Source organism: Cygnus atratus, chromosome 1 (assembly GCF_013377495.2).
Source record: "Cygnus atratus isolate AKBS03 ecotype Queensland, Australia chromosome 1, CAtr_DNAZoo_HiC_assembly, whole genome shotgun sequence".
Taxonomy (NCBI): Eukaryota; Metazoa; Chordata; class Aves; order Anseriformes; family Anatidae; genus Cygnus; species Cygnus atratus.
In genome coordinates this window covers 139337334-139343967 of record NC_066362.1, presented here as the reverse complement: position 1 = coordinate 139343967, position 6634 = coordinate 139337334, and the positions used below count along the sequence as shown (strand labels likewise).

Sequence of the window (6634 nt, the reverse complement as noted above, 5' to 3'; positions counted from 1 at the left end):
CCTCTGCCCCTGATTTTTAGTGTTTTATCAGACTTTGATACTGCTGATAGCACAGGGCCCAGAAAATCAGTACTTGGAGCAGAGATCTGAAGTGAGGAAAATCCAGGTGGGAATCACCGCATTTTCCCCTTGCTGCAGGGCATCTGGCCCAGCGCCTGCTTTCCGTGCCCAGCTTTGATGCTGGTGCAGTGCTCGCAGGTGGGATGCAGGCACCGGCGCCCGAGCGCTGTGTTTCCTCTGCAAATGGGGCTTTAATGGACACAGTGCTCATGTACCACGCTTGTGCAGTAGATAACCTTGCTGAAGCAGGTGGCCATGGGGTGGTAGCATTGCTCCAACCTGAGGCATCCAAGAGATGCAGACCATTTTAACATCTGCTCCAGGTACAGGAGGGTAAAACTGATGGAGCAACACCACCATCCGCCAGGTCCTGCTTGCAGAGATCTTCCCTAGGGACAGGGCCCCAAGTCATGGTCTGGCTCCAGAGCAGCAAATAATGCACTAGCACCCCATCCTTTTGCCCACATCCCTCACCTACTATTTTAACAGTTGCTACAGTAGAAACAGCTGCTCTGGAAAATTCACACCAGTGAATGTTCACACCAGTGAATGGGACAAGAGAAAGGGCGGTGATAGGGAAACAGGACAGGGAAACAGGACAGGGTGTGTGCACACACCCGCAGCTAGAGCCGCTGCTTGCAGGCAGCCTGACGGCGCAGATCTTCCTGCAGGAAGCACCAAGGGAAGGAGCAACCCCTGCACTTAATTCTCCCTCTTAGACATCTGCTTTACAATTCTGTTCCTGCCAAATATTTATTAACCAACGAGCACAGAGGGCTGTACTTTACATTAAGAAACAAACTGTTCGTTTTCCTTTCCCCCCGAAGAGCAGCACCGCTGCCTGCTGGTCTGCAAGGCAGATTTGTTCTCGTACTGCTACCGCTGGCCAGGATGAGTAAGGATTTCGTCAGCCAGAGCCAGCCCCGGCTGTCCAAGGAGATAGGGCAGGGAAGCCGAGTAAAGGAGAGCCGCTCTTCATCCTTACACGCTGGCTGGTGACACAACAGCATTTACACTTGGCTTCGGAGTCCCCTGGCTCTTCTATTGATGTTTCCACCCTGGAACAGACAAAGAGAATCAAACCCGTGTTTACATAATTCAGCATCCATAAAAACCCTTTGTGTACTCCTGTGAGAGCAAAGTGAATCATGCACTAGATGGGTCTGGCAACTGTACAGGCAGCTGAAGTGCAGGATTTCAGCTGTGGCAGCTTTCCTGAGGGAAGCCATCAACCCGGGAATCCCCATTTCCCCCTGCGGCTGATTTCACAGCAGAGAAGAGATGAAAGGAGGATGCTGTGGGGGGCCGGGAAAGCCCCGCTCCCTCGGCTGGGCCGGAGGTGGAAGGGGAGGGAAACACATACAAGCCCTGAGGAACAACCTCCGGGTCTAGAAGCGGTCTGGCCTTTTGTTCCCAAAATTCAGATTTTGCAATCGTTTCCAGCTCAAATTTACTCACTGGGCTCACAAAAGCAAAGGCCGGGGCCTGCTGCCGCCAACCCCCCTCACAGCTTCGCTGCTGAGGAGCTGCTGCCGCCGCGCCTGAGGCAGAGCGGGCAGTCTCCAGAGCCTCAGGGGCAAGGCCGTGGGGTGTCCTCCTCTCCAAGGATGAGCACAGACTTTGCTGCAGGAGCAGCAGCAGCTCTCACAAAGGCTTTCTTCATCAGCTCTGCCACTTCTGCCTGGCTCCTGGAAGGCCATGGCAGGAAGCGGCGCCATGGCTGTGCCGAAGCTGTCCTCACAGGAGGCCAAGGAGGTTGCCACCGTTCAGCTCTAACAGAGACCTGTCCTATTTGTAGTTCCTAATTTCTCGGCTTTTTTCCTCCTTTGATGCATCATTTCTTTATCTTCCAGGCCAGAAAAATAAAGGTTTCTGTTCTTATCGCCAAGGGCTGTTTCCCCCGCTTCCTTCTGGAGACAAGGCCCCACCAAGGTCACCAGAGCCTCACAGGCACTGGGCAGGTGCCTCAAAGAACCAGTGGCCAGTCACTGACTGTCCACAGGAGATAGAGAAGCACTAAAGGACTTTTTTCTTTTTAAGCACTGCGTCACCTCCAGAACTGAATCAAACAGGCCGTGCTGCAGAGATCCACTCTTTTTAGAACCAGTTGCCAGTTCCCCACTGAAGTGCAAACTCTGTACTTGCAGAACAGTTCAGTTTATCCAACAAGCTTCAGTGGGATCCCCACTACTTTCGCATTATGCATGGATTTAGGTCACTTACAGCAAGTCCTCGGGGCTGCTTGTTCCTCTGCACCAGACCAACGCCCAGCACAACAAAGCCTCTCCCAGCAGGGGCCTGGGGCACTCCACAGTGAAGGAAACAATCCATTTTTTTTTTTAATGGATCCTGACTGTTGAAAGTGCAACGCCTCATCTCCTTGCAATAACACAGCTGTCTCAAACTGCACTCACGCAAAGCTCAGACAAAAGCTTTATGTCTAGCAACAAAAAGCCGTGGAGCTTTTCTAGGAAAGCAAAACCACTTTGGGATAAGGGTGGAAGCTTCTCCCCAGCTTTGGTTTTCACTTCCTTTCCAACATGGGATCCAAGCAACAGGCTTGCTCCCAAGGACAGGATTTCAAGGCTTTGAGGTTTCCCAGCACCGAACTGCAGCAGCCACAAACACCAGCAGCTGAAGGAGGGTGAAGAGGAGCAAGAGCAGCAAGGGCAGAGCCACACAGCACCACCTGGGCCCCCGGGGAAAGCAGAGCCCCCTTCTGCTGCCAGGACCAGTTGGTACAAAGGGTTCACCCAGCAGCCAGGTGCATGCAGGATGCTCTCAGCTGGGCTCACTGCAGGGCATGCAGCAAAGTGAGACTGGGCAAGGGCAGAGCCCAGCTGCTGGAGCATCATTAAAATGAAGCCAGACAAGAATTGTGTTAGGCTATGCCCTTGGAGATCTTAGTTCAGGAATAAGAGATCATCCCAAAAGAGATAAAGAAGCCTGTGTTATGTTTTGAGGAGTAAGCTTCAGTGGTGGTGATGCCAAAAGATCACCTGCTTTATTTTGGGTGACTCCGCAAAGTTCGTAGGATTCTTCACGTGCAGATGGAGATTGATTTAAAAAAGAAAGAAAATCAGTGTCAGTACCACCATAGAGATTCTTTAGAAAGCATGCTTTCAGCATTAGGGGTTGTTTCCCTGATGAATTTCCTGTATTATATTAAAAGCAATTACACTAGGGAAAAAAAAAGCTTAATTTTATCATTAGATTACCTGGTCTTCACACTTTGCTGTCAGAAACTTAACCAAAGAAGCACCAAAAAATGCTGGGTCAGTGATGGGAGGGAGAGCCCCACATCCAGCAGCAAGGCGGTGTGTCTGATGGCAGGCAGTGGCAGGAAAACCTTCCCGAAGGTCAGCAGCTCACTTGGCAAAGCTACGGTGACACAGACCTCAGCTGTACTGCGTACAGCACAAGTCACCTGCCAAATGACTTCTAAAAAATAACACTTAGAGAAATCTAGCAATACAACACCTTTTTCAATTATGTCAGAAGAAAAAAGGCAACAGGAGAAGACATCTTTAGATTAAGTACCGGAGAAAAATAAACGCTGTTATTTCATGGAGCCGTTTTCATGGAGTTGTCAACTTCTCATCAGGGTAAGAACTGACATGTCTAAAAGCAAAAGCCAATATCAACTCTATTTATAAAGCGGTATTCCTTCTATAATGGCCAGTATAGAAGTGGTTTTTCTTAATAAAATTTGTGTCAGGCCCCTGGTGGTGCTATGAACTTGGTGACAAAAATGCAGGCCATCAATCCTTGCATTGGCCAGGAAAATCATGCTGCTTTTTAGAACAGTCTTCACTAATACTGACACAAACCAACAATGGATATACCTAATAAAACAATTTATAGTGAAAATAAGTGATAGTTATTGCAGACTTTTTTTTTTTTTTTAATAAAACAGCCATCAACATCCAAATTTAAGCTTATCTTCTGAAACACATTCAAACCTGAAATGGTGCAAGATCAGAAGGCCAGAGGTTGCCTTCGCTTCAGCTGACTACACCTAGCAGCTGTAACACTTGTTTCCACTGGAGCTTCAACATTTGCTGGAGCTGCTTCAAGAGGCCAGAACACAAATGCTGCTGTCATGACACTTGCACAGTTAGAGAACTACCCAAGGCACCACTGCAGTGCAGGAACAAGAAAAAAAAAACAGGCAGGTCTTTCTGCACACAGCCTGGATCCAGCTGGCTTACTGTAGGCTTCAATGACTTCGGTCACTTCAGGAACTCTAAGAGGCTCAGCTATTATTAATGAAGTTGTGCACAAGTACAAATGGGAGCAGTAGGTAATTTGTTATAGACTCTTGTGAATAATATTAAGCTGAACTTTTATCAGAAAAGGCTTGATTTTTTGTAGCTAAACTTGGAAGAAGTTTCTCCTGCATCTTTTCAACAAAGAAACACTGAGAGAAACACTGTGGTTGTTCTGCATGATGTACAAGGCACACATCTCAGGATGAAGGTACTCAAAACAACCAGAAAGTTTTTTAATCCCCCAGTGACATAAAGTCTATTAAAAATTTACCTGGAGGTAATCAGCTACAATAGTGCCAGGGAAGCCCCTTAAAGCTGACACTGGGGGGGGGGGGGGGTGGGTGGGGGCTGTCCTCCCACCAAACATTGGCAGTGCACAGGCCCGTGCTCCACAGAGCAAACCCACATGGGCAGGCAGGAGCCCATACGAGAGCCTACATGTAGGCTCAGCATATCGGCTCTGCCACTCCTGTGTGGTTTAACACATGGTCTGAAGCTCCTGCTTCAGCTGTTAGATGAGAGGTGTGACTGACTAACCCAACAGAGCTGCATGGAGAGCCTGGCTCATCGCCAGCCCATTCTCGTGTCAGCTTTCCTCAAAGCACGGGGTGCGAGATGGCTTCCTTGGCTGTCACAGTCCAGGCTCACATTAGTGCCTGCTGAACAGAAGATAAGCCCGGTCAGAAATTCACAAAACAGTATTCCTTAGTCACCTGAACTATGTTCACACCTCCGATGGCTGCTCCTGAAATCTTTTCAGCAACTAACAAGAGCCTTCACCTAAAGTTTCCATGCTCCTTTCAAATTCAAGTCCTAACATACCTCTAGGTTTAAACAAAACTTCCTTTACTCCTAAGGAAATCTGAAAGAATCCCATATTTGTTCAGTATTTACAATGATTCCTTTCAATGCATCTTGCATTACAATCATTTTTGAGACATACAATACTACAAAATATAAATGAAAGCCTGATATCCCCTTCACACCAAGGCTGGAAGCATCTTGGCAATTTATTAGGGTGTAGAGGGAAATGCGCAGATACATTTGTCACTTGTCAAATGCAACAATGCTGAGATGCCCCAAATATTTTCTTGTTAACACATTAAGGACACGCTGAGGGCAGAACACAAGCATCCTGGCATCAGACCACTGCCTTGTGTTCTGGGTCACTTGAGAAGTACTCAAGTGATTGGTAAGCACAACTAGATCCATGGTGAATTCTGTAGACCTAAAATTTGCTAAACCCCACCAAAAGGCTGAGTGAAGATGAAAGACATTCAGGTTGTTCCCAGAGCCCAGAAGAAGAGAACTGAAATGGCATTTTCCATGCCTTGACAAGCCTTTCAAGCAACAGAAACTGGAACTCCTGTAGGGCAGAAAAGCAGCTTGCAGCTACAACATTTCAAGAGTTGTTTATTTGAAACTATCAGCTGCTCCTGCTAGAGGTTTAGCACATTTGTAACACTGCTAAAGAGGTAAGGTTTCAATACTGTGGCATTTTGGGGTAAATTAAGTAGAAATTTTAAGTGGAAAATTTGTCAATCGTAAAAGTCCTTATATCTTACCTGAAAATTATTCCTAAAAAAAAAAAAAGCATAGAGTTTTAAAAAAGGCTAATGCAATTATGTATTATTTTAATCTTAATGCTAAAGGAAGATAGAAAAAACATATTTAAGATGATAGCACTTCTGTGAGAACTCTGTATACCTATCCAACCACATCGACTGCCCAGCTTTTGGATCTATATAAAAAAACATGACTTACATGCCTATCAGTTAGATATAACGATCCATAGCTACATCAGAATAGAAAGTATTACAGGAATACCGTCTGAACAGTATTAGACTACTGATGGTAGTACATACCAGATGGTAGTATCATCACGTAGTTCATACCTGCAACAAAACAGCTTAGCAGAAACCATTCTCACTATCTACAGTAAAAGATGCCCCAAACCCAAATGAGTCAGCAAGAACCATCGTTAAGATTACCCTGCATTTTCCTCTTAAACCTGACATGCTATGAGGTGAAAATGCTGAAGGCATACCTTAAGTGCCACCTAGAGATCAAAGACCAGATGACAAAGCGCCCTTCTCTCCCCAGCAAGTTTCAGTCCTCACATCAAGGCAGCCTTCTTGTGTCAGCCTGGATTCAAGAGCAGACCATCGCTGGACCCCACGGCACTACAGTTCACTTCTGGAGAGTTTTTATGCACCTGTAACCCTCAAATTATGCTATACTACAACATTTTCTAAACAAATAATTTAATATGCAGTTTATCAAAGTAAGGAAATCACTTGTTT

At 46.5% G+C, this 6634-nt stretch overlaps 1 long non-coding RNA gene across 1 annotated transcript; it reads right to left on the bottom strand.

Moving 5' to 3' along the window:
• Nucleotides 1-809: 809 nt before the first annotated feature.
• LOC118253573 (uncharacterized) lies at nt 810-3501 on the bottom strand. Its single transcript, XR_004780467.2, has 3 exons — nt 3279-3501; nt 3060-3098; nt 810-1118 (listed from the first exon to the last, which is right to left on the bottom strand). It is a non-coding gene; the product is annotated as an uncharacterized LOC118253573 (long non-coding RNA).
• Between the last annotated feature and the right edge of the window lie 3133 nt (nt 3502-6634).